General features: G+C 37.7%; 2 pseudogenes; one reads left to right on the top strand and one right to left on the bottom strand.

The window, feature by feature from the left end:
• Positions 1-20,210, bottom strand: part of LOC114615389 — a 75,187-nt pseudogene that overhangs the window by 29,578 nt on the left and 25,399 nt on the right.
• LOC114615337 lies at positions 4,066-4,201 on the top strand (annotated as a pseudogene).

Below are 20,210 nucleotides of genomic sequence, written 5' to 3'. Positions count from 1 at the left end.
CTCTCCTCTCCCTCTCCTCTCCCTCTCCTCTCCCTCTCCTCTCCCTCCCTCCCTCCCTCTCCCCCTCTCCCCCTCCCCCTCCCTCTCTCTCTCTCTCTCTCTCTCTCTTCCTGCCTCTCTCTGCCTCTACTACCCTCTTAACTCCCCTCCCCTCCACATGAGCTAATTAAACTCTATTCTATCTATATTATTATGTAGCTGGTCCCTCAGGGGAAGGGTTGCCTTAGCATGGGCCCACTGAGACATCTCCTTCTCCCATACGTCATCACACACCCATAGAATATATTCTCTTTCTTTTTATCTTTTTATAAACACTTCATTTTTGACTTGATAGTGATCTGATTATTTAGTGTAGAATTTTATTCCTTGTAGACTGTGTAAATTCATTTTTCTTTTCCTCAGACTCCTCTTACTTCTACTTGAGTAATAAAATTTACCTCTAGTTTTTGAACTCAGCTGTTTAATTTACATTGCATTTTCCATGTTCTAGTAATTAGAATTGGGGATACAGTGGCTGTTTTTCATTGTTTTTTAATTACATCCATATATCTGATTTGCTTTGGTGTTGATGAATATATTCAAGTGTCTTCCATATTTCTGGGGTTTGTCTTTTAAAGAGGGCTACTCATTACGAAAATCTGCTTATAATAGCAGATGTAGCAGTTTTATAGCCATCACTACAGATGTGTAAATTACAACCTCAAAATAGAAGAAATATGAAACAAACAAAATGACTTACCCCAAAACTCTATTTACCAATAACTGAACTCAAAGCTATTGAAGCACATGAAATATTATATACATTTACAAGTCTAGTTTTAAAAATTATTGACAAAATTGGACACGTGTGTGCATGCACGTGTGCGCACACACACACACACACACATACACAAATACACACTGCAAAATGGAGTAACGAAGAGATTATAGATTTTACCCAAGAAATCAGCAAATAAAAATTCTGAAGAAATTTTTAAAAAATGGAAATCTGAGAAATAAACAGATCAATAAGTGAAATAAAAACCCAAGCAGAAAGTTTCACTAATAGATTAGATACAGTGGAAGAAAAATACCATTGATTACAGATAATGAAATATTATTATTGCACCTAATGAGTGGTAAAGAAAATTGAAAAAATAATGGCCACAACTTTCAAGGACTCTGGAACCCAGTTAAGAGACAAAGCGTGAAGATGTCGGTATCACACAGAGGTAATGAATTTGAGGATACACAACACCTATCCTTGACTAAATAGATAAAAGTGGACTTTTAATCATTTTCTACTTGAAACTCCTAAAGAGATACTTAAAACATAAAGTAAAAGAGACAATAGAAAAATATTGTGTTAAAAATGTGTTCACAAAGTATGATCATACTTTTATTAATGATTAGAAACTTTTTGTGTTTTGCCCTAAAATAAGAGTTTGGCATAGAATACTCTTTTCATTAAGCTACCAATTGTTGAGTTCACGCTGTTGCAAAGCCTCACCTTGTGTCTTATGCCCCCTTCATTTCTGACTTACTTTGATATTGAGGGAATAGCCCGAGATGCCGCTGGTGTCTATGGAGAACTTTGCCAGGCCATGCTGGTCAGTGGTAGTAGCACTGGTGTAGCTAATTTCTTTAGCTTTGATGAAGACTTGTTCATTTGGGATAGGAGCTCCTTTGATATCCACTAGGCGGACCTAAATTGAATGAGAAAAATATAACCTAGGCATGGAAATATGACACAGAATGTAAGAGAAAACCTCATTTCAATACTATACATAGAATCTGAAGCTGCATCAGCTAACTCAGCATGGAAAAACTGGTTTTCAAAAATCTATACCAGCAGAACTAGCTGTGCTGTGAAAGTATAGCTGAAGGGACTGAAGGAATCATGTTCTTAATTTCATAATAGATACTTTATAGATGCTTTCTGTTCTCCTATTTTTCATAAGAACCATCAATGAATCCATTGTGTAAACTACAGGAAATAGGTGCTTTGACACAATCATAAGAACAACTTGTGAGGGTGCACAGGCTAATGGAGAGCGTGCTTCACCATTGATACACAGCAACACTTTGTGGTTTAAGATTTTCAGGAACAGTAGTTATGAATAAAAACTTGTAGCATATGTTTTAGATTTAGAGCCTCTTTATAACCTTTATAAGTCTTCAGTTTAGTTCTGGAATTTGAACTCAAGTGCTTGGGAGTGTGATGTACAAACTCCACCACTAAGGTGCATTCCTTGTGTTGCAACCAATGATGTCAGACACCTTTAACATTGAGCAGAATGGCCTCCATTGAGGTATCACCTTACAGCTTAACCATCTATGAACCAAAAAGCACCTTACTTTCACAAAGAAAGGAATCCCATGTCTGAAGTGTGAATCTGCTTTCAGAAATATGAGCTTGCTTGTGGTTCTTTCAATTTTAGTTGTCCCAGATCCATTGAACTCCAATCCTGAAGAAGAATTTAGTGACAACATTGAAACCCCAAACCAGTTAGAGAGTTGCTTGCTTTCTGCATTTTTGAACCATAATCTCAATGTGAGAAGGTGTCAGTTTTGACAGCTTCATCCTGTATATTCTTAGGTTACTTACCTACCTGTCCCTTCTTCTGTAACAGTTGCATTCACATGAACGAGCTGGACTCTGTAATAGCTTCTGTTTAACAGGAGCTCAGTGATGTTCACTTCTTGTGTGCTGCAGCCATTGTTGTCTAGCTGATATGTGAGATAAGCAAGGTAACATGGCACACTGCTCAGATTCACGGTCTACTCAAACCCACACATGAGAACTTCTTTCAGAAAAATGAACGCTCAGTGCATGGTGTTCTGGTTATAAGCATGGGACTCAGCTCAAAGACTGAACTTCTGTGTACCATGATCATGACCAGACCACAGTGCTGCCTTGGCTTAGTCGTTTATAAAAACAGTGATTATCTGTTAAATATTAAATGGTATCTACTACGGAGTATTAAGTAAACTCTCAATTATAATGTATGGAGCACTTAACTTGCATGGCACTAGGATTTAATAATTGCTTTCTATTATTAAAATAGCAACCACAGGCATGAATGTTGTTCAACCCTACATTTTACCAGCAGGCCTGAAACTGTTGGCTTGATACTTAGTGCCAGTAAGTAAAGTGAAATCCATTTCCAGAGTTAAATGGTGTTTAGAAGCTGCCACCATATAGTTCTGTGAAGAAAAGTCTCCATAAGTATTCACATTATTCTTAACCATGAAAGATAAGGTCACCAGAGTCATTGTTTGTTCTTAGTTAAATTTTAGCCTCGCAGCTTACTTCCCTCCACCCCAATTTTCATTGTTACAGTTACTGTTTGCTTAGTAGTTGTACTTTACTTCATTTAACAGGTTTTCTGCTGTTATGATAGTTTGTCTGGATCTCTTTCCCCTTTCTGGGCTGTCTTGTCTGTCCAATCTTCACAGAAGATGTGCCAATTTTTACTGCAACTTGATATGCTAAAGTTGGTCGACATCAATTGGAGGCCTTTCTTTTTCTGAGAGGAAGTGAGGAGGGGTAGGTGTTTGGGGTAAGATGAGATGAGAAGGAGGGACTGAGAGGAGAGAAGGGAGGGGACACTCTGAACAGGATATAAAGTAAATAAGTAACTTAATTAAAAAAAAGATGTATAGGAAACATGACCAAGCAGGGAAGCATGACATGTACAAAAGTGTATAGCTCTTCACTAACTGAATCCTAGGATACACAGTTGTCATAATGCTGGACAAATAATCCAGTAGTCTAGTTTTGGAAATGACTAGTGACCTCAAAGAGGATTTAAACAAGCAGATGAAGATATGAATGCTATCAACTCAGAATAAGACTAAGAAAATCAGCAACAGATGTGATAGTTTATAAAAGATAAATAGTATCTGAACCAATCAGAACATCCAATAAAGTCATAGAAATAAACACATAATTATCAACAGTAATCCTAAGTATAAATGATTTCAACCCTTCAATTATGACACACAGGTTAGGTCTCTTGCTGAAGCAATGTGAGTGAGAGAACCTGTAGTACCAGCTCAGAATGAGACTTGAGTTGTAAGAAAATGGCAGACAAGCCAGCCATGGGGAGAAATCACCAGCTTCAATAAGGCCAAGCTGAAGAAAACTGGGATGCATGAGAAAATCTCCCTGCCAACCAAAAAGACCATTAAATAGGACAAGAAGAGTGAAATTTCCTAGAAGCCTAGGAGGATTTTCCCACACTACCCCATCATCTCCGAGACACCCTCATGATGTGGAAAAAGGGTCACCATAAGATGGATGAATGGAAGAAACAGGTGCATTTTGAACTCTCCTGAGCAATAGGTTTGCTCTGTGATATTATAGAAAATGATTTGTATAATTGATAAAGATAAAACACACCTCATGGCCAAAAAAGAGACAAAGCTAGCCAATTAGACAAAAAAGAACACACACATACACACACACACACACACACACAATACACATCAAAAATGAAAGGCTAGGAAGAGATACATCACAAAAAACAAAGTTGAGAAGAAAGAGAAATATTAATACTCATATATGATAAAATTGACTAGTCCAAATTTAGTTTCAAGAAATAAAATAGTCACTACCTATTAGTGAAAGGAATAAACCAAAAAAAAAAAAATACTGGGTAAACATTGCAATGCATCACATTTCAAAAAATAAACATTACTAAGGAAAGGATAGATAGGTCCAGGTACAATATGGGTGACTCTACTACCACAAACTCATTAATTGATCATCTAGTAAAAAAATAAATGTTATGGTGTTGTATAGAAATTTCATCTTAATTTAAACATTCCACCTGGTAGGAGGCTTACTAAGACTCAGGACGTATACAAGACTTATAAAGCACTGGATATAAAGAACTGACGAGACTCAAGATGTTTCTAAAACTGACAAAACTGTAAGACTATAAACAGGCTAAAAATTCATGTTCATCAAACCAGCTCTATACAGAATACTAAAAACAATACTTTGGACTGAAGAGAGGAATAAGCAAAGCAAACAGGCTACAGACATCAAGCATATGAAACTATAATTACTAAAACATACAATAGGATTCAACACAAATAGTACTAAAAGTAAAATGGCAGCAATCAACAGGTATCTTTTTGTGATAACATTAAATATCAATGGCCTCAGCTCTCCAATCAAAAGACATAGGAGAGTTGAATGGGTTGAGAAACAAAATCACAGGAGCTAGAGAGATGGCTCAGAGGTCAAGAGCACTATCTGTTCTTGCAGAGGTCCTGAGTTCAATTCCCAGCAACCACATGGTAGCTCACAACCATCTATTATGAGATCTGATACCCTCATCTCTCATCCAGACAAGATGCTCTATACATAAGGAATAAATCTTTTTTTAAAAAAAAAACAAAATTAGTCTTTTTGTTGTTTTTCAAGAAACTCATTTTATCTTCAAATATAGACACTACCTCAGAGTGCATATATTGGAAAAGTATTCAAAGCAAATGACCAGAAAGCAAACAAGCATTACCATTATAATATCTGACCAAACAGATTTCAAGCAAAAATTGATTAGATGAGATAAAGAAGGACATGTTGTAAAGGGAACAATTAACTGAGAAGATACTACAATTATAAACATGTATGAACCAAACTCTAACACACACACTTTCATATAAAGCATATCACTCGATTTCAAGACACTGATGAAATCCAACTCAGTGGTTATAGTTGATTTCCACACCCTAATTTCTCCAATAGGGCATGTGGTCAAGTAAATAAATAAATAAATAAATACAGAATCACCTGAACTAAATGACATCAAATTTTCATTTGTACCTAACAAATATTTATAGAACATTCCCAAACACAAAAGAATATTTATTCTTTGAAGGTGGGAATGGAAGTTTCTCTATAAGAGATGACATAGTGAGACACTAAACCTGAACCAATACAGAAAAATTGAAATAACCCAGTGTACCCTATCTGACTATAGTGCAATAAAGCTTAAAATCAACAACTCAAGGATCTATAGAAATTACATAAATTCATGAAAATTAAACAGCACACTACCAAATAATGAATGAATTAAAGAAGAACTCAAGATATAAGAAATATTGGAATTAAATGAAAATAAAAACAGCACAAAAGCTAATGGTTCACATTCAAAGTGAGAGACATAACTAGTTCTGAGTGCTGCTAGCAGTAAAGGAAAGAACACAAATAAATCACTTGACAATATTAAATCAAGATTTCAGAAAAAAAAAAGAAAGATCAATCCAAACTCTGTATTAGCAGATAGGTAGAAATAAAAACCAGATCAGAAACTAGTGGAGGAGAAATAAAAAATACAAAGAATGAATGATTCTAAAATATGGTTATTTAAGGAGATAAGATCAAGACCAATCTTTGGCACAATTAACCAAAAGAAAGAAAGAAAATGGCCCAAATTAATAGAATCAGGAATGTGCAGGGTAACATTACACAGACATTAAAGAGATTTGGAATATTATAAGGAAATACTTTAAAAACTTGTACTGAATTAATTTAGAAAACTTAAAACAAGTGGAGAGATGTCTATATTCATCCAAAACACAAATGTTAAACTAAGAAGAAATGGATAACTTCAACAGTCACAAAGACTCTATAGAGAGAAGCCTACTAATGCCATTTTCCTTAATCAGTATAGTCCCTTGCTGTATCTAAAGACTTTTTCTTATCCTTACAGATGCATGTGGGTCTTACCTCATCAACGAATCTGATTATAGAGATCCACAGCCCATCAAAATGTAAACAACTACCTATGATTGCCCAACCCCAAGAATACATCTCCAACATAACTCCTGCATCTAAAGATCAGGGAAAATATGCAAAAAGGATCTGAAAGAGTGTAAAAGATCAGAATGCCTGTTGCATAAATAGTGTCTTTCAGACACAACAGGGGCAAGACAGACATAAAAATCCCAACAATGTGGTTGCCTGAACAAGACTTAAATAATGGTGAAACAAGTTAACCTGCTAATGTGGTGGAAAGGGGAGATTTCTCAAAGCCCCACTCCTAGATCAAGAACTACAGGGAACCGATAGATGTTGAGAATGCCTGAGATAAATATAAAAGTCTGTGGGAGTCAGGAGTCACATGGCCCTACAGATAACATACAAGGCACACAGGCTGTTTTAAAGTACAAATGACATCTCCCATAATGATGGGTTTTATTGACCAAGAAACTACTCAAGAGAAAAGTCTAGAAAGGAAGCATCTAGAATAGTTTCAGGTGCAGCCATGTCTCCTGTGTTGAGAAGACAAGCTTGTATGTTTAACATTCCTGTGTTTTTTTCTAATGTTTATCTGTGAGCACAAGTGCCTCATGTCCTTTACATCCAATTCATTGTGGGTGAGAATACAACCTAGTACAACCACTACCCATGTCAGTATAGAAGCTCCACAGGAAATCGAAGGTTGAGGTACCATGAGCTCAGCTGTCAGGAATCTACAAAAGGAATCTATATCAGCATTCCAAAATGTGTTTCCATGCATGGCTTATCATTTATGTGAGTCACAGACAAGTGAGTCCACCAGCTGATAAATTGATGATCAAAACCAAATAGGAGAATGTTATGGGTATAGAGATTATCACCTTTTACAAAATATACCAGACTTGGACACACAACAGTGCATGTTTTCTGTCATATGGGAGGTGAAACTAAACAGAAGCAAAAGATAGCAAAACAGAAGTTGTTCCACTTGGGAAGAGGAAGGGTTGTGCAGGAGGAGAGATGAGAGAATGAGGCACATAATGAAGGAGGTAATCAAGTACATGATGCATGTGAATGAACACATCCTAAAGAGCCTATTGTTTGGAAGAACTTACTTACACTTTATATGTGCTAATTGAATTATACCTTCAAAGAATAATCTATAAGGCACAAAGGCAGTGGGGGTTACATAGGAAAAGGAGGACACATAAAAGTGAGGTCCTAAGGGCAGAGGTGACAGTGGGACAGGGGAATGTGGTTAAAATACATTACGTTCATGTATGAAAATGTCATAAACCTACTATTTTATATAATGACTATATTCTCAAAATAAATTTGGTGGCCAAGTGAAGTTGTTGAAATATGCCTTTAATAGTAGTGGGTCCCAGCATTATCGCTTTTGTGAGTGAGGTGCTTCAGGAGATTGCTCACATGTCTGGCTAGTGTTCCATCCTTGCATCTGTGCTATATCCCAGACATCCTCCTTCAGTGTCTGGGTATGTGTTTCCTCTCATCTTTGCTGTCTGCTTTTCTGTTAGTTAACCTTGGATATTTAAAACAGGCCTTTGAACAGATTCACTCACCTGGGAGTTGATTACTTTGCATTCAGACTCAGGTTCAGAGAAAAAGTACTGATATTCATGGCATATGGTTATCTTTACATCTCCAGGGACAGGTTTCCCATAGGTATATCTGTTACAAGATAAATTCACAGAGACTAAGGGTCTTTCTGAAGCAGACACCCACTGTCTTCTCACTGAGTCTGTGTAGTTTCATAATAACAACAAACATTGCCCACTATTATTACTCTTGATACTTTCTAACTGTATGTGTTAAGCATTTGTGATGCAAAAAATTACTTAATAAATAATAAAAAAAATAGCCCTGATAAGAACCTATGGAAGACATTGTTTCTTCCTTTTGTGGTTCTGAAAAAGGTTAAGTAACCAAACCAGGATCCCCAGCTACTAAATGATGGGGCTGAGATGAATGAGGAGCATGGGAAAGGACTCAGCTTGTCTAACAAAGCTCCCTAATCCTTTACCTTTGTTCTACCATATTTTAGTTTTGGAGGAAGTCCATTGTAATGACGAGCAGCTATGAGCTAAGCTATGTGTCTTCTGTTTAATTCAGGCACATATTGCAAGTTTCTTCTCTTATGGTTCTAGACTTCAATAGAAATTTTAGTGGTAGTACAATGTCCTCATTTATCAGACACAGAAATGGAAGCAGAAGACAAGGTGTTTGAAGGTTAAACTTGGGTGGCAGTGGTTTGCCCTGGAGGCAGACTGGGAGCTTTTGTTTCTCTGCTTTCTGCCAGCCCATAAGAGGGCAGCAAGATGCCTTGATTTAGTGCCTGTGTTCTCTTCACATGGGTCAATGTATCTTAATAGGTTCCTTCCTGTCTCCAAAGGGAGCAACTCTGTACTGTCTCATACAATTGATTTTAACCATCAATATCAGCATCGTATGCAGTGACTGTTTGCATAGTAATTGATGCAGTGTAATAAGGGGCACAAACAAACACCACAGGGGAAATATTCTAGTTGGGGACTGACACAACGTTAATTTCTAGGTATTCTACAATGAGACATTATGTCAAGAATTTTCTGTGTCCAAGTCCATTCTTAAGAATAGAAGGACAGAAGCAGGTCACTCACTTCGCACATGCAGTCACACTGAGTATCTCATCATGCACAGAGATGGCATTTGGGACCTTCACGTCAACATCAAATCTGGGAAGCACTATTGGGAGAGAGAGGAACATTCAGGTACAGAGTAACTTGTCTAGTTGCCTAAATGATGAGTCTCTGCCCAGAAATGGTGATTTCCCATTATTAAGGCATATCCCCCCCATTAAAGTTAGAATATTGTGTGGTTATATGTTATGTCACTTCCTGCAAATCACAGGGTATCTAATTAAATAGGAAAAACAAAAAAAAAACAAAACAAGTAATTTGGTCCTGAAAAATCCCAGCACTTTCTGGAAGTCCCATGTTGCTAGATGGATACCCTTAGCTGGAGTCAGTTGAAACCCAGCCTTTTGCACTTGGAACTTAATTTGTTTAAATAATTCATCCTATGATAACCAGAAACCTATGTCACCTGCTTTTTCTTTTTGGTCTTCACAATCCATACCAAATTCCATCACGATGAAGGAGTGCTTTTCCTTCACTCCTGACTCTTTGAGCAACACTATATTGTAGGGGCCGTGAATGGGCTCTGCTGCCAGGCTGAAGGACATTTGCTTAAGCCCATTCTCCGTCTTAATATTCTGCCACTGCATAATTCGGTTCATTTTTGGATCCTGTGAAAGAGGTTGTAAATTTTCCAAGTCAATAAAGTATTAAGTACAACAGTGCATCTAGGATCATTGCATTGCTGATGGAAGCATTTCGGAACTTTGTAATATTCTTTTGGGGAAGGAAGAAATAAAGGTGACCTGGGAAATAACAAACCCATTAAGAACATTCCAATATCAGGTTACTTTCATAAGATTGATTTCTCTCTGATTATGAAACATTTAATTATCTTACCTCAATGTAAGCCAGAGGAAACTGAAACACAAGGAAAACAATGTTAGTTTACAACGGCAGGTTACAATCCCTTTGCCAAACCTGTTTCCAAAAATATTTACATTGTGATTCATAACTATCAAAATTACAGTTATGAAGTAGAAAAAAAATCCAGCAAAAAAACCAAAAAAAATATATGGGTGGTCGCCATAACACGAGGAACTGCATAAGAGGATAAGAACCACTGATTCAGAAATTTCACACTCACAACAAATTCATTAGAGTTATAGAATAGGCCTTAGGATGGGAATTTCAGCCAAAATGTGATGAACTTAATATCTAGTAACAAAGTCAATTGTAAGCCAATTCACCTCCATAGAGAACTTTAAGTATATTTTCTAGAACTATCTGAGTCATATGAATCACTCAATGGGTAGGGACTTACGACGAGAACTTTGAGGGACATCATCAGTAAAATTTCTCTGATGTTCTGGGAGACCCGCCTGCCCTGAGCCTTCACAGTGTGGAGATTACAAAATGTAATGTCCAAATCAGGAATATTTTTAGTGTGAATGGGCTTACTAGTGTTAAATATATCCAGTCAAAAGGTCTAATTTGGGAGTGTCCCGGGAAAGCCATTTACACCCACTGTATGCCAGGCAGTGCCTTCCCATTCCTTGTCTGGTGAGCTACAAAGGGATTAGTGTGTGTCCTTACTACTCAACTCCTGAGCACATTTCAACAGAATAAATCAGTGCCTATCTCTCCTCAAGAAATATCAAGAAAAGGCTCAGTAGCTGCACTTGTTTCAGAGGACAGTTGCTACTGACCAGCACAAGAGCTGTATGTTTAGATAGTGGAGGGTGGGAGGGTTAACCAACACTAAGAATCTTTGAAAAAGCCATGTGGAAACTTACTACTTTATACATGGATTAAGAAGCATAAGTTAAAAGGAGAGTAAGAAGGAAGACACCCTGCATATCTTGATGATGTTGTACCTGAAGGTAAAACGTCATTAAACAAAGCTCTCAGTACTTCGCATGAGATATTTCTTCAATGAGCTGTTTGTCAGGAAGGCCCTAGAGACCCCCCAAACAATAAAGTATCTTGTAACTCTTCATGTTTTCCTGCAATAACTAGTTGATAATATTCTATTGTGGAAGACACCATACACCTTTGGTAAAGGGTGTAGGGAAATGAAGCTGGTATTGTGGCTTCCTTCCTTGCTGCCAAGCCTTCTCCATTGTTGCAGGAGAGGAGACCTCAATGGTCTCATCCAGTTGAGAACTGTATGATGTATAATATCATATGTATAATATACCTGCCAGGTAAAATGTGTCAATGCAATAGTGGCATAAATTTTATGGTGGCAACCAATTGATCTCTGATTAATTGAATGTTGTTCTGCATGATGAAATTCATACTAGGTACCAAAAATCCAGTCAACAACCCGTGCCTGAGGAAGTCTTAAGCCCAAGAGGTCAGGTGTCAGGGGATGATGCTTTTGCTTATCTAAATCGTCCATGTGCCAAGTTGCCTTCTTAAAAATTTGTTCTTGTATTCATAGACAAATGCTATACTCAGATTGAATGAGAAATGGTTCTCTGCAGTGCTACCTGGTTTTAGGACACTAGGTACTCTCTATTTTCTCTGTGCCTTATTTCCTGACCTTCCGAACTTATTGGTACCTAGGACAGACACCTTATCTTTTCTGTTCTCACTCTCATCTTTAAGTACTGAGAAGGATGAGGAAGAGGAAGAGAGAAGGGGGAGGAAGAGGAAGAAGGAATAGACAGAGGAGGCTGAAGAGGGAAGGAGGGTAAGGAGAAGGAGGAGGAAGGTGCAAGCTCCAGTTTGACTTTTGTAAGATTAAGATGAACCAAGGGAGTAAAAGAGAAGTACTTGTTGACTTAACAGACTTTAAGAACATCGTTTGAACCAGGCAGGCATGGTGGCATATGGTTTAATACCAGCAATCTTGGGAACAGAAGCAGAGGCAGAGGCATAGGTGGAGCCGGAGGCAGAGGGAGAGGAGGAGGCAGAGGCTTAGGCAGGTGAATATCTATGAATTCCAGGGCAGACAGCATTACATGGTGAAACCATAATTCAAAAAACAAAACAAAACAAAGCAAAATAAAACAAAACAATTGACACTGCAGAGTAGTCAAATTTGTGAAGTTAAAAAAAAAAAAAAAACTTTTCACAGAAATCTTCGAAGCCTCAGCCTATATGACCAGCAAAGAAAACTAAGTTATAAAAACTGTGAGTAAAGAAGTAAAATTGTTACTGTCAGACCGAGGGACTAAAAATTAGAACATTTCCTGGTAGGTTGACAGATAGAAAGAGGAATCACAAACAGGTAATAAAAATGGTGAAATTCTGACTCACTCCTCACAGTCCTGATCTAAAACAAATAGCTAAAGGCCTACCATAAGGGTGATAATATGAGGGCATCTAATATGAGGGTATCTCTGCAGTAGACCAGGCTGACACATTCAAGGCTAAGGCTAGTTCACCCTAAAGTCTCTGTCTTCCATCAAACTGATCAACCATAAATGAAAGAAAGAAGACATCTCAAAGGTCCTTAAAGCCTCCAGTCATAGAGAGAGACAGGACTTCCCAATCCCCTTCTGCAGAGTCTTCCCACCCATGTGCCTGCAGTGTGTGCATTTCCTCACCTCTGTTAAAAGCCTTTCTTCACTGACTGACTTTGTCTACTATGCTCAAGACTTTTAATGCCTTTTAATTCTTTAAGTTGCAGAGAAATGAACCTCAAACAGTAGAAGCAAGACCACTTTATAACCAGCACACAAAACCTATTGGAATCCAAGGTAAGTCATTTTTACTAATAAATTCAGCAAGATCAATGTCGTAAAAAGTAACTGTGTGTGTGTATATATATATATGTATATATACACATATATGTAAAATTTATATTTATATAAATATATTTTATATTTATATAATATATATATTTTAATTGCACTGAAAATGCAGGCAACAAATTATAAATTCTATAAACAAATTATAAATTCATTCATGAAAACTAAGATTTGGGGAATATGTTCATTTCAATTAAGAAATCCAGTAGGCCTAAGAAGAACATTGCAAACCATTAGGAATATATAAAAAGAAATCTAAAAGTATGGATATATATATATATATATATATATATATATATATATATATTAGACAGAAACTTTTGTTATTAAATGATTCATACTCTTTCCAAATCAATATATATATGTTATTAATATGTCAATCAAATTTCAAAGGCTGATTATAGAAGTGAAATCTGTTAGTAAAATTTATATAAAACATCCAAGAGCAGTTGTTGAAATTCTGAAGAAAAGATTAATTCATGGAAGTGAATTTACCCTAAATGAAAATGGAAACTATCGAGATCCCAGGTGGCAGCTCTGTACCCAACCTCACAAAACCCAGAGGAAGAAGGCATCCCTGGAACTTTAGTTCAGGCAGTATCTCAGGTAAGGAGTCAGCAACACCCCCCCCCCAAACAGGGAGTAACTGGGACTCACTGGGACCCAGGAATTCACTCCTGGCATGGAGCATGGGTTCATTCCGGTCTGGACCCAAGCACTCAGCAGATCCCCTGCGTCAGCACTGCACCCAGTGTCACAGAACCCAGAGGAAGCGGGGCTCCCAGGAGCTCTAACTCGAGCAGTATCTTAGGAAGGAGGCAGCAAAACTTGCCCCAAACAGGGAGTAACTGGGACCCACTGGGACCCAGGAATTCACTTTTGGCCTGGAGCACTGGTTCCTTCCAGTCTCCACCTGAGCACTGAGCAGATCTTAGGCCTCAGCTCTAACCCCAGCAGCAAAACCCATCCTAAACAGTTCTGACACAACCTAGATAATAGGAAAGACAGGCTCCAGTCAGAGACAGCACAGATAGCACAAAGGTGATCCATATGGCAAAAGGCAAGTGCAAAAACATAAGCATCAGAAACCCAAGGTACTTGGCATCATCAGAACCTAGTTCTCCCACACTAGAAAGTCCTGAACTCCCCATATCACCAGGAAAGCAGGAGCCAAATCTAAAATCACTTCTAATGATGATGATAGAGGACTTTAAGAAGGACATAAATAACACTCTCAAAGAATTTGAGGAGAACACAGGTAAACAGGTAGAAGCCCTTAAAGAGGAAACAGAAAAATCCTTTAAAGAATTATAAGAGAACACAATCAAGTAGGTGAAGGAACTGAACAAAACCATCCAGGTCATAAAAATGGAAGTAGAAACAAAGAAATCACAAAGGGAGACTACCCAGGAGATAGAAAATCTAAGAAAGAAATCAGAAGTCATAGACATAAGCATCACCAACAGAATACAAGAGATAGAAGAATCTCAGGTGCAGAAGATACCATACAAAATATTGACACAACTGTCAAAGAAAAGGCAAAATGCAAAAAGTTCTTAACACAAAACATCCAGGAAACAATGAGAAGACCAAACCTAAGAATAATAGGTATAGAAGAGAGTGAAGATTCCCAACTTAAAGGGCCAATAAATATCTTCAACAAAATTATAGAAGAAAACTTCCCTAACCTAAGGAATGAGATTCCCATAACTGTACAAGAAGCCTACAGATTGCCAAATAGACTAGATCACAAAAGAAATACCTCCCATCACATAATAATGAAAACACAAAATGCACAAAACAAAGAATTTTAAAAGCAGTAAGGGAAAAAGACGAAGTAACATATAAAGGCAGACCTATCAGAATTACACCTGACTTCTCACCAGATACTATAAAAGACAGAAGATCCTGGACAGATGTCACACAGACCCTTAGAGAACATAAATGCCAGCCCTGGCCACTATAACCAGCAAGACTCTCAATTACCATAGATGAAGAAACCAAGATATTCCATGACAAAACCAAATTTAAACAGTATCATTCCACAAACCCAGCACTACAGAGGATAAAAGCAGGAAAGCTCCAATACAAGGAGGGCAATTATACCCTAGAAGGAACAAGAGAATAATCCCCTACCAACAAACCCAAAAGAAGATAACCACACAAACAATGATTCCACTATTAACACAAATAACAGGAAGCAACAGTACCCTCTCCTTAATATCTCTTAACATCAATGGACTCAATTCCCCAATGAAAGGCATAGACTAACAGACTGCATACGCAAACAGGACCCAGCTTTTTGCTGCATACAGGAAACCCACCTCAGTGACAAAGACAGACACTACCTTAGAGTAAAAGGTTGGAAAACAATTTTTCAAGCAAATGGCCCTAAGAAACAAGCTGGAGTAGCTATTCTAATATCGAATAAAATTGATTTTCAACTTAAAGCTATCAAAAAAGATAAGTAAGGACATCTCATACTCGTCAAAGGAAAAGTCAACCAACATGAACTCTCAATTCTGAATATCTATGCGCCAAATGCAAGAGCACCCACTTTCATAAAAGAAACCTTACTAAAGCTCAAAACACACATTGCACCTCACACAATAAGAGTGGGAGACTTCAACACCCCACTCTCAGCAATGGATAGATCATGGAAACAGAAACTAAATAGAGATACAGTGAAACTAACAGGAGTTATGAACCAAATGGACTTAACAGATATCTATAGAATATTTCACCCTAAAGCAAAAGAATATAACTTTTTTTCAGCACCTCATGGTACCTTCTCCAAAATAGACAATATAATTGGGCACAAGACAGGCCTCAACAGATACAAAAAATTGAAATAATCCCATGCATCCTATCAGATCACCATGGTCTAAGGCTGGTCTTCAATAATGACAAAGAGAATGGAAAGCCCACATTCACATGGAAACTGAACAACACCCTACTCCTTGATAATCAGGTAAGGGAAGAAATAAAGAAAGAAATTAAAAACTTTTTAGAATTTAATGAAAATGATGACACATCATACCAAAATCTATGGGATACAATGAAAGCAGTGCTAAGAGGAAAATTCATAGCTCTAAGTGCCTACAAAAAGAAACTCGAGGGAGCATACACTAGCAGCATGACAGAGCACCTGAAAGACCTAGAACAAAAAGAAGCTAATACACCCAAGAGGAGTAGACAGCAGAAAATAATCAAACTCAGGGCTGAAATCAACCAAATAGAAACAAAAAGAACTATCCAAAGAATCAATAAAACCAGGAGCTGGTTCTTTGAGAAAATCAACAAGATAGATAAACCCTTAGCTAGACTAATCAGAGGGCAGAGAGACAGTATCCAAATTAATAAAATCAGAACTGAAAAGGGTGACATAACAACAGAAACCGAGGAAATTAAAAAAAATCATCAGATCCTACTACAAAAGCCTATACTCAACAAAATTGGAAAATTTGGATGAAATGGACAATTTTCTAGACAAATATCAGTTACCAATGTTAAATCAGGACCAGATAAACCATCTAAACAGTCCCATAACCACAAAAGAAATAGAAGCAGTCATTAAAAGTCTCCCTACAAAGAAAAGTCCGGGACTAGATGGTTTTGATGAAGAATTCTATCAGACCTTCAAGAAAGACCTAATTCCAATTCTTTTCAAACTATTCCACAAAATAGAAACAGAAGGTACACTACCCAATTCATTCTATGAAGCCACAATTATTCTCATACCTAAACCACTCAAAGACGCAACAAAGAAAGAGAACTTCAGGCCAATCTCCCTTATGAACACTGATGTAAAATTACTCAATAAAATTCTAGCGAACCGAATCTAAGAACACATCAAAACAATTATCCATCACAATCAAGTAGGCTTTATCCCAAGAATGCAGGGTTGGTTCAATATACGGAAATCCATCAATGTAATCCATTATATAAACAAACTCAAAGAAAACCACATGATCATCTCACTAGATGCTGAGAAAGCATTTGACAAAATTCAACACCCCTTCATGATAAAAGTCTTGGAAAGGTCAGGAATTCAAGGTCCATACCTAAACATAGTAAAAGCAATATACAGCAAACCAGTAGCCAGCATCAAACTAAATGGAGAGAAACTTGAAGCAATCCCACTAAAATCAGGGACTAGGCAAGGCTGCCCACTCTCCCCCTACTTATTTAATATAGTATTGGAAGTCCTAGCCAGAGCAATTAAGCAACACAAGGAGGTCAAAGGGATACAAATTGGAAAGGAAGAAGTCAAAATCTCACTATTTGCAGATGATATGATAGTATAATTAAGTGACCCCAAAACTTCCACCAGAGAACTCCTAAACCTGATAAACAACTTTAGCAAAGTGGCTGGATATAAAATTAACTCAAGCAAATCAGTAGCCTTCCACTACCCAAAGGATAAACTGGCTGACAAAGAAATTATGGAAATAACACCCTTGACAATAGTCACAGATAATATAAAATACCTGGGTGTGAACCTAACCAAGCAAGTAAAAGACCTGTATGACAAGAACTTCATGCCTCTGAAGAAAGAAATCGAAACAGATTTCAGAAGATGCAAAGATCTCCCATGCTCATTAATTGGAAGGATTAATATAATAAAAATGGCTATTTTGCCAAAAACCACCTACAGATTTAATGCAATTCCCATCAAAATTCTCACTCAATTCTTCACAGAGATAGAAAGAGCAATCTTAAAATTCATTTGGAATAACAAAAAACCCAGGATTGCGAAAACTACTCTCAGCAATAAAAGAATTTCTGGAGGAATCACCATCCCAGACTTCAAGCTGTACTACAAAGCAATAGTGATAAAAAACTGCATGGTATTGGAACAGAGACAGGCAGGAGGATCAATGGAAAAGAATAGCAGACCCAGAAATGAACCCCCATACCTATGGTCACTTGATTTTTGACAAAAGGCTAAAACCATCAAGTGGAAAAAAGATAGCATTTCCAACAAATGGTGCTGGTCCAACTGGTGGTCATCATGTAGAAAAATGCAAATTGATCCATACTTATCTCCTTGTACAAAGCTCAGTTCCAAGTGGATTAAGGACCTCTACCTAAAACCAGCCAGACTGAAACTAATAGAAGAGAAACTGGGGAAAAGCCTGGAACACATAGGCACAGGAGAAAAGTTCCTGAACAGAACACCAATGGCCTGTGCTCTAAAACCAGGAATTTTCAAATGGAACCTCATAAAACTGCAAAGCTTCTGTAAAGCAAAGGACACAGTCATTAGGACAGAGTGGCAACCAACAGATTGGGAAAAGATCTTCACCAACCCTACATCTGATAATGGACTAATATCCAAGGTATACAAAGAACTGAAGAAATTAGACTCTAGACAATCAAAGAACCCTATTAAAAAATGGAGCACAGAGCTGAACAAAGAATTCTCAACTGAGGAAGCTCGAATGGTTGAGAAGCACCTAAAGAAGTGTTCAGCATCCCTAGTCATCAGGGGAATGCAAATGAAAACAACAATGAGATTCCACCTCACACCAGTCAGAATGGCTAAGATCAAAAACACAGGTGACAGCACATGTTGGCGAGGATGTGGAGAAAGAGGAACATTCCTCCACTGTTGGTGGGATTGTAAACTGGTTCAACCACTATGGAAGGCAGTCTGGTGGTATCTCAGAAAACTGAACATAGTGTTACCTGAGGACCCAGCTATACCACTCCTGGGCATATACCCAAAAGACGTTTCAAAATAAAACAGGGACACATGTTCCACCATGTTCATAGCAGCCTTATTTATAATAGCCAGAAGTTGGAAAGAACCCAGATGCCCTTCAGCCGAAGAATGGATGCAGAAAATGTGGTGCATTTATACAATGGAGTACTACCCAGCAATGAGTTCATGAAATTCCTAGGCAAATGGATCGAGCTGGAAAATATCATCTTGAGTGAAGTGACCCAATCTCAAAAGAACATACATGGTATGCACTCACTGATAAGTGGATATTAGCCCAGAAGCTCACAATTTCTAGGAAACAACGTATAGACCACATAAAACTCACATAGAAGAAGGAAGATCAAAGTGTGGATGCTTTGGTCCTTTCTAGAAGGAGTATCAAAAGTTTCAACCAGAGCTCCCAAAGTCTAAACTGCCAGCCAGAGAGCACAAAGGGAGGGACTCATGTACCTGTATATGGAATTCAGGGTGACCTTGTTAGACTTCAGTGAAAGTGGAGGGCCATGGTTCCCGAAAGTTTGGATCCCCTACTGTATGGGAATTCGAGAGCAGGGAGATGGGACTGGGAGGATGTTTGGAGCACACCCTCACAAAAATTAGGAGGAGGGGGTATGGGATAAGGGGTTTTGGGGGAGAATGGGGGAGGAGATAACATTGAAAGGTAAATATGTATAATATCCAATAAAAAAAAACCCACACAGATAAAGAGTCTAAAAAAAAGAGAGGGAGAGAGTTTACTCAATTTAAATTCATTTCAAAAGTTTCTAGGAGTTGCTAATTGGCTAAGATCCTATTTTAAGCTCTCCACAAAAGAATTTAAGTCTCTGTTCAATATTCTCAAGAGAGAGGTAAGCCCTAATTTTCCTCAACAATTAATTGACAAAAGAGAGGTAATCTCACAAAAAGTAGAAGAAGCTATTACTAATTGATATATTATATAGTCTGATTAGTTGTCAGCGGTGCTATAACAGTCCTTTGACAAAAGATTATTAATATAGATTTATATATCCTTAAATGGGGTCTTCATGGCTCTCTGAGTGTTGGAAGGAGCGACTGTTGGCGCTTCTGCCCTGATTTTACAAGAACTCTGAAAAATTGGCTTTAAAAACAAAAGAGGGGGAATGGTACCCCCTCAGAAGGAGTCCCCCTGAAATACTCTCCATCATGCCCTGTTCACTTTTATCTCTCTAAAGCTGAAAACTCATGGCAAATCTGCTGCTGACTGCCTCTGGCACCACCAAGACCAGCAAAACTTTGCCACAGATATGGGAAAGGACCCTCTTACCCTTAAAGGGAATGGCCCAGACCCAGTTCCCTTATGGAGCCGAAGACTGATATGCCTGTCTGAT

Source organism: Grammomys surdaster, unplaced genomic scaffold, assembly GCF_004785775.1.
Source record: "Grammomys surdaster isolate TR1022 unplaced genomic scaffold, NIH_TR_1.0 126660, whole genome shotgun sequence".
NCBI classification, from domain to species: Eukaryota; Metazoa; Chordata; class Mammalia; order Rodentia; family Muridae; genus Grammomys; species Grammomys surdaster.
The sequence above is the reverse complement of the archived record's forward strand: the minus strand, read 5'-3'. Positions and strand labels throughout refer to the sequence as shown.